Source organism: Phocoena phocoena, chromosome 5 (assembly GCF_963924675.1).
Source record: "Phocoena phocoena chromosome 5, mPhoPho1.1, whole genome shotgun sequence".
Classification (NCBI taxonomy): Eukaryota; Metazoa; Chordata; class Mammalia; order Artiodactyla; family Phocoenidae; genus Phocoena; species Phocoena phocoena.
In genome coordinates this window covers 86,590,073-86,599,311 of record NC_089223.1, presented here as the reverse complement: position 1 = coordinate 86,599,311, position 9,239 = coordinate 86,590,073, and positions in this window count along the sequence as shown.

Genomic DNA, 9,239 nt, shown 5'->3' with positions numbered 1-9,239 from the left:
CATCCTTGAGGTCAGTGTGGGGCTGTCATTCAGGAATCTGGGGTGAAGCACACGACCCAGACTGAGGCCAATCAAGACACTGCATTTCACTGCCCATGACGATCGGCTCAGGGCTGGTAATATGATGTAAGCTGGCCCAATCAGAGTGATTCCCAGGACCCTGTCTTTCTCTTGGGAGGTTGGGTGGGGACTGAAGCTGCTGCAACCATCTTACCTGAGAATGAAACAAACATGGTGAAAGACTGAGCTCAGACCTGGCAAACTCAGAGTTCTGGGTTCACCATAGGAGCCCCGTGTCCACTGGGTGGAAAGCCCAATCTAGTTCCCATGTTTTTCATTACCAGGTTAAGAAATTTTCTTTCTTTTGGAAACCAGAAATTTTCTGCCCCTTGAAGCAGAAGGTCCTAATAGACATATCACACGTCCATATTACACCTATTTATTGAGTGCCTTCTACCTGCCAGGACTTGTGCTAGGTGCTGGGGGCCTGGGGGTTGGTGTGTGACATAGATGACACTGCTCTTCTCGGGAACCTTGGGTTCTAGGATGAGACAATAAGACCCAGGCACCACCCTCCCCGCAAGGGCTACGATCTCTCAGAGCATTTGGGAAGGAAAGCCTTTGTCTTACATTCTCAGCCAGCTTAGCTGCAGACCACAGGGCTCTCTCTGTTCTCCCTCTGGACCCTCAGCCTTGACCTTCTCACCTGCCCAGGGGAGGCAGGGGTGTGGGTACTCTGCTCTCCCATGACAATGTCCCGTGCAGCTGCACAAACCCTCGGACTTCACAGAGGGACCGGGTCGTTAGGGCGTGTGGGTCTAAGCGGAGAGAAATTTAAAATGACACGCTTAGTGTAACTGTCCCCGTAGTCGTACAAGAGAAGAAACACACACACACAAACACACTTCACTGGGGACCCCATAGGCACACCCTAGGTGTTCCTTTTCCTTTCCTGTCAACTGATACACCGTCTTCTAAAAGATTCTCTTCTACAAGTCTCCCCAGGAGGAAAGGAAAGCACCCTTTATTCCCGAAGACTGGTTTGGTCCTGGGTTCTATCTTCCACCCCTACTCACCACCCACACCCCTCAGCTCTTCCAGGTAATACCCGGCACTTGTTTCTTCTCATATCAATTCAAATTCTTTAAGAGCTTGGGTTCTACAGCCAGATACCTGGGTTCCTTGCCTAGCTCCGCCATTTGCCGGCTGGATGACCTCGGGCAAGGTACTTAACCTCTCTGAGCCTCAGTTTCATCTGTAAAATGGGGATAATAATAGCACTTATTTCTTAGGGTCTTTGGAAAGATTATTTGAAGTTATGTATGTGACGTGCATTTTTTTTTTTTTTTTTTTTTTAGTTCCTTGAACATACCGAGAGATTCCCACCTCTGGGCTTTTGAACCTACTGTTCCTTCTGCCTAGATCACTCTTCCCAGAGCTCCCCATGGCTGTCTCACTCACTTCATTCAGGTGTCTGCTTTTTGAGAAAAAGATGGCCATCCTAATAAGTCTCTGTCCTCCAGCTCCCCAGCTCATTCACTCTTCATCTCATTCCCTGTTTTATTTTCTGTGTAGCGTTTACTGCTCCTGAGTTTCTGCACTTGTCTATTGCCTTTTTCTCCTGCTAGAAGGCAAGAGCCAAGAGAAGGGAAGCACTGTTTGCCTTGTTCAATGCTGTGTCCCCAGAGCCTAGAACAGTGTCTGTAAAGGCTCCATAAATATTTATTGGATGAGTTTGAGTCCATCTTCTCAGCTCCAAAAATATTTATTGGATGAGAACTGCACTCTGTGGCGGTTTCCTGGCAAATCACTGGGAAAGGGAAACGTTGGTGAGCTCTGCCAGTGAGAAGCTGTGCAAGAGGCAAGTCTTAGCTCACACACACACACACACACACACACACACACACACACACACACCACTCTTCTGTTCTCTAGGACAAACAATTCTCAGAGATGCTAAATCTGTTTTCAAGGAAGGGGAATGTTTCCTGGACTACAGTGTAGTCTCCCTGCCTGCCCCTGGCCAGAGGTGTCTCTCTGTGGTTCTGTGGGGCACTGGTGGCTTGGAACAGTCTAAAGAATCACCAGCAAGGGGCTTCTCTGGTGGCGCAGTGCTAATGCATAGGACACGGGTTCGAGCCCTGGTCTGGGAAGATCCCACATGCCGCAGAGCAACTAAGCCCGTGCGCCACAACTACTGAAGCTCATATGCCATAACTACTGAAGCCCGCATGCCACAACTACTGAAGCCCGCATGCCACAACTACCGAAGCCCGTGAGCCACAACTACTGAAGCCCACGAGCCACAACTACTGAAACCTGCGTGCCACAACTACTGAAATCCGTGAGTCTAGAGCTCGTGCTCCGCAACAAGAGAAGCCACCATAATGAGAAGCCCGCACACCACAATGAAGAGTAGTCCCCACTCGGCACAGCTAGAGAAAGCCCACGCACAGCAACAAAGACGCAACACAGACATAAATAAATACATTTATTTTAAAAAAAAAAGAAAAGAAAATCACCAGCCAGACTTTGGATCCCATTCCAGAACAATCAGCTTCTCAACGGCCAGTCTTGACCCACATTGAGTCTCAGAAAAATCTTTGAAATTAGAGGTGTATGTGTGTGTGTGTCTGTGTGCTTTCTTTCTGGGGGAGTTTTATTTATGGACCCGACTTACCTTTCATATGCAGCACGGAGCAATGTGAGATCTATTGTTTTCCAATGCTTGCAGTTCATATATTTAAAAAGTATATCAAACACACACACACACTTTCTTTTTTTTTTTTTTCACACACACTTCCTTGGTGGGGAGTTGGGACGATGGACTTCCTAGCATCTTCTACTGAGTGGGCAGCTCTACCAGCCAAAGTTTTCTGAATGTGTACATTCTGGGCCTGAGTAACTTCAGGAGACATTCTTTGACTTTCAGACTCAATATGCTTTTTCCCAAACTCACAGACTATGAAGGAGGAGCCATAAAATCCAGAAAAACAATATATCAGTCCTTTGAGGATATAACAATTTATTGATTGGCAATTTCATTGCGCTCTAATTTATAATCTAAGATTTTAAAACACGTAATCCAAAATAGTTTATTCTCCTGAAATGGGATATTACTTCCAGATCCTTATAATAGATCATGTTTCCGTAACTTTCTGCAAATGTTTTAAGTTACACGTGGGCTTAGTTAAAATTTAAATATACGCAGGTAAATATAATGTCAAGGGTTGGCCAGTAGATGGCAGCAAGTTTGAACTTGGCTTGGGAAAGATTTTCTCTAGTTTGCTGGAACAGGATATGAAAGTCAGCCTGAGCACAGTAAAGATTTAAAAGCTAACAGCTCTGGATAAAAATGTGAGCCCAGTGTGCCCTCCAGTCCTCAGCTTGATGAGCAACTTTGTAAAGTCCATTTACATCTCTATGCTTTTTGGCATTTATTAAGAAATATACATCGAAACCCCACTTTGTGCCAGGCGGAGCCATCGTGGCAGACAGGATCACCGCCATTCTGAAGTTATGTTTTAGCACCATCATTTGGGTTATCATCCCAACAGAGGTGGTCTCTAAACAATGTTTAAAGCAGTGTGCTGAGGGGCAAAACAAGGAGTTACAAGGTGGAGTGGAAGGCATTCTTATTTCAACTCCCTGAAAAGCCCAAATGAGTCCAGTCACCAAGACTAAACAACAGGTTCCACACCTCACTAAAGTGAGTTCTGCAGCAGCTAAGAAGAAAATTTAGTTTCTGGAAGGTCTGATCATATCCTAAAAATGAAGAAACCAATTTTTGTGACACCCTAAGATCAGAGTTGATTAATGAGCAATTAGCATAGATAGGCCTGGAGAATGTTTGACAGGCGAGTAAGAATTGGTCCTCTCTTTTACCTGCATCTTTAGGGTTTGTTGATGTGGTTGATGATTCACAAATACGGCCGCCTCCCACCGTTACACAGAATCCTGTTCCATTCTATTTCCTAAGGTACAGCAGGTGAGCCAGGAGGATTGCAAAGGAGAGAAGGCACCTCTCACAGGGGACTGTGACACTGGTCAGCGAGCCAGGCTCCGACTCTTCTTTTGCGCGATGCTACTGGACCCTCCCGAGCCCAACTGATTGGTCTGGTGTGGACATCCAGTGGGGTGGCTGTCAATCTACTGGGGGCCCAGCTAGGAGTGGCAGGTATCTGAGTCAGGGCAGCCAGGAAATGGGTTAGCAGCAATGTTTGGAAGCCCAGGCAGCAAGCGCTAGAGTAGTGGGCTGGGGTCCATGTGTTTGGAGCAGTATGAAGGATATAGACCCTTGGACTTGAGCAGGCTTCATCTATCTCGACTTTCTCTTTGATGATAGGAATCACCTGGGACGGAGAGGGGTGCTTATTAAATACACAAATAAGCAGATCTCTCCTCTAGAAAGTCTAATTCAGTAGGTCTGGGGTACGGCCTGAGCTTATTTATTTCTAGCAAGTTCCCATGGAATTCTGATGGGCTAGTCCTTGGACCACACTTCAAGTAACAAGGGCTTAGAGTCCCTTTCAACTCTAGATTCTACAGTGGGTTCATGTCACTAGAACAACTCTGATTTTGTATGTAGTGGGGAAAGAAATCTGGACACCAGCATTCCTGTAGGACCTATCCGATGGTGACCTTGCTCTTGACTCCTTACAAAAGCTATTTCATTTAACCCTCTCAATACCCAACCTGGTGATTGTCTCATTATCCTCATCGTACAGAAAAGGAAAATGAGAATCAGAGAAGTTAAGTAACTTGCCCAAGGTTGAACAGTTAACAGGTGAAGGATTTAGAATTCAAACCAACATCAGATTGGTCCAGTGCTCATTAATTAATTAGTCAACATGTTCATTGATCCAAAAAAGAATTATTAAATATATCTATGGATTAAGTACTGTATGAGGTATTAGGACATAAGGTTAGAAAAACAGATGATACACAAGGCCTCACGAAGCTTTAGCAGGAAAAGTGGCTTTTGAATGAGAAATAACACCACAGAGTGGAAATAGATCCCAAAGCTTTTCACTGTGTCCAGAGCTGCCACTCTGGTTCCAGAGGACTGTGCTGGTCTCGTTGCCCGCCCGAAGAGTACACTTTTCCCCAGATATTGACATGGCTGGTCCCTTCCTATCACCCAGACTTCGGCTCCACCGTCTCCTGCTCCGTGAGGCAGTATGTCGCATAGCAGGTGAGAGTGCGGACTGTGGCACAGCACCCGGGCCTGCATCCAGCTCCTCCATGTACTGGCTGTGTGATATACAGCAAGTTACCTCACCTCTCTGTGCATCAGTTTCTTCATCTGTTAAAGGGCAGTAATAGTACCTACCCCATACAGTGGCTGTGAACATTAAATGAGTTAATATACACAAAGAACTTAAAATAGTGCCTGTCAAGGGGTAAGCAGCATGGAAACTTCCACTTCTGGTATTCCCCGAGCACCCTACCTTTTATTCGCACATATCCTATCACCCTGTTCTTTCTTCCTACTCCTTGTGACCAAAGCACTCTGTGTTTACTCGTGTGTGGTCTGTGTCTCCACCTCCAGAGTCTAAACAGGGGACCTGGGCATTGTCTACACTCCATGCGCCTCCAGTCCCTGGGGCCAGGCCTGGCACCCAGCAGGTTCTCCATAAGTCTTTTTTTTTTTAAGGTATATATTTATTTACTTTATTTATTTATTTTTGGCTGCGTTGGGTCTTCGTTGCTGCGTGCGGGCTTTCTCTAGTTGTGGCGAGCGGGGGCTACTCTTCGTTGCGGTGCGCGGGCTTCTCATTGCGGTGGCTTCTCTTGTCGTGGAGCACGGGCTCTAGGTGCCCAGACTTCAGGAGTTGTGGCACATGGGATCAGTAGTTGTGGCTTGCGGGCTCTAGAGCACAGACACAGTAGCTGTGGCACATGGACTTAGTTGCTCCGCGGAATGTGCCATCTTTCTGGACCAGGGCTCAAACCCGTGTTCCCTGCATTGGCAGGTGTATTCTTAACCACTGTGCCACCAGGGAAGCCCTATAACTCTTTATTAAAGGAGTGGACGAGTGAACATGAAGTCTGGGCTCCATGGAAAACAGAGCTGTGTTCTCTAGCCCAGCCCAAGCAGTCAGGAACAGCTGCCTTCCACGGAAATTAACTTAGACTCGACTACATACTATATCCCGACATGAAAGCCGTAGCCTCTGCCATTAAGAACAGATGATGGAAAGAAATAGATGGGCTTTGTTGGCCTCCACTGACTTCTCTGGTGAGTTGTTTGAGCCTTCATGGAAAATCTTTAGAGGTTTTAAGCCCAGAAGCCAGAACATGAAGAACATCTCTTTGTTGAAGATTAGAGGCAGCAGTCTGTCTTAGCTAATGCTGGTCTGTGTCGTACTTTTGACATTATATTTAAACACGGATTTTTATATTTAATAAATAAAAGTTCCCTGAGAGAGTCTCCAGAGACTTCTGCTAACATTAGTCATCTTCCTGAACACATGCTGCCATGTGCACTGGGGAGCTGGCCAAACTTTAAGGGAGGGGTGGGCAGCTAGAATCGCCAGCCCATGTTGCCACTTCTTGTGAGCAAATGATAGAATGAAGCAGATGTGTGGCTTCTGTTGAGCCCTTCTTTCAGTATTTTGAGCCTTCTTGAAAAATCAGCTATTTGATGGGGTGTGCCTCACCCTGGCTATTAGGAGTGTGAAATCAGGAGACATAAAAAAGTGTGCCTAGTCTGTAAATGCCTTTTTCACCTGCTTGGTGATTTCTGAAATCCTAATAGAAAAGCCTTTCTTTTGGCAAAGAGACAATGACTTGGAAAGCATATATATATTTGGGAGGAGAAAGTCTGTAATTAAAATTTAGTTTGTTAAGAAGTTGACCTCAGGCCTTTTAGGTTGAAATATTTATATATATATATATATATATATATATATATATATATATATATATATATATATATAAAACAAATTCACTTTGCTGTACACCTGAAACTGACACAACATTGTAAATCAACTATACTCGAATAAAAATTTTAAAAAAAGAAATATTCTGATTGGGAGAAGACCTAGGAGAAAGGATAGGAGACACATAGAGTGAGGTGGTAGGAAACAGGGAAAGGGCAATGCATCAGTCAGGTATTGCTACAGTAATGCTGCATAACAAATCATCCAAAACCTTGGTGATATATAATAAGGGTTTATTTCTTGCTCAAGTGTCCATTGGTCAACTTGGGTTCAGCTGATCTGTGCTAGGCTGGGCTCGGCTCCAAGCTGTGGGTAGAGTCCAGATCTGCTCCGTGTGTCTCTCATCCTTCTTGGACCAGCTGCAAACTGAGGAATAAATGGAAACCCTCAACGCTTCTTCAGTCATAGGCTCAAAACTTGCTCACTGTCACTACCCTGTCCACAAATTCTTCTGGCCAAAGCAAGTCACATGGCCAATCTCAATATCCGTAGGGCAGGGATATGCCTCCTGCAGAGGAGGTGGCAGTGTCAAGAGAAAGAATATTGGCTGAACGGTAACCTTTCACAGGCCTGGGTATCAAAGGCCACTTTTACCAACCTCACAGTGAGCCTCCCGTTGCACTAAGCCTTCTCATGTTTATTGGGTCCTGGCAGGATTAGGATAGTGAATTGCAAATGGGCCTCAGGGTCTTTAAGTCATGTTACCCTCTCGTGCACCCTACTTTTATTCTGCAAAGGACTCCCCTCTCCTCAGCGTTCCTCCCCTTGCTACCCCTCACTCCAAACTCTAGGACCACTGACTCTACTCTTTGGGCCCAAATTGATCAGATTCCATTTCTCTCTCCGGACCTTTTTCTTCTTGTTTCAGATCCTCGGGGGACAACACTACCACCCTCCCCAATAAAAACCAGCCATTGTCCAGTATACTTGAATTTCTCAAAATGTCCCTTTTGTAAAAACAAGAGGTAAGGGGGCCAGGAGCTACCGTTTCAGACTCACCTTAAAGAGATTAGCTTTCCCACAGGAAATTCACTTATAACATTATTTTCATAGTTAATAAGTGTATGTTGTTAGTGCTCTGCTAAAAGTAAGAAATTGACAGATCAAGACTGACAACGGCCGACCTAAACCAATGTTTCCGGTTGCCCTGCAGTGCGCATGCACGGAGACTCTCCCCTTTGGCTTTTATCTCATAGCAGCAGTCAGCTCGGTACCCACTTAGGTAAAGGGGAGGAAGGGGACCAGCCAGGGTGGCAAGCAGCAGAGGTTTTCTTCCTCTGGAGGTGCTGGTTCCTGACCACAGCGGGCAGGAGCAGTGTGCCTCCTGCCGTCCCAGACCCTAGGGAATCAGCAAGACCCAGTTCACACCCAGTGGGAGAGACGGGTGGCCCGGAAACCTGCCCAGCCCAATGCCCAGCAGGGGCCAGGGGCTCACTCCCCCCACCCTTTGCTCCCCTCCCCACCTCCTCCTCTTTCAGTGAAACACTGAAGATTCAAGTTAGATATTTAAATGAAGTGGCCCCATATTTAAATTGAGTTAATCTGAAATATATTTTTTCCAGTACTTGACATTTTTATAATCTGAACCCATATACAATGGCAGCCCGCTGTCTGGATCCACTCTGGTACCACTTGGGGGTTGGATGAGAAAGGAGGGGGAGGTCACGGGTGTTCATCAGTAAAGACATCAGGATAGTGAAGTAGCCTCAGAATGAACAATTAGCAACAAGACTTTCCAGTTTCATGGGCAATGAAGCCCTGGCGAGTCCATTTTTCAAGTGTGAGAGGAAGGACTGGGGAAGACGATATAGCTGTCATGGGATCCATCTCCAACTGGGCTTCTGTTTGTTGGTACCTATCTTGGGCAAACCCTGTGTGAGGATCCTGGAGAAGATCAAAGGACACTGCCCTCCCTGTGCTTCGGATCTGGGGGTGGATACAGGAGCAGCATGCAAGCAGGCAAGGCTTACAAATGCACACGTAACTGATATTTATTGAGCATCTAGTATGTGCCCCTTTCCTCTTTATGGACTTGCCAGAAGCCAAAGTAACCGTTCCAACCAAGACTCATGGGTTAATAATTTTAGCTAACGCTTTTGAGCGCCTTTGATATGATAAGTGCTTTTTAAAAGGATGACCTCCTTCCTTCTCTGTAATTTCCTTAGAGGCAGACACTGGGCTCTTCCCCCCATTTCACAGACAATAGCACCGAGGCACAGAGAGGTTGTTGACCTGCCCTAGGAAGAATCCACAGCTAACACAGGGAAGAATCCAGAATGAATGCAGGTGGTCTGA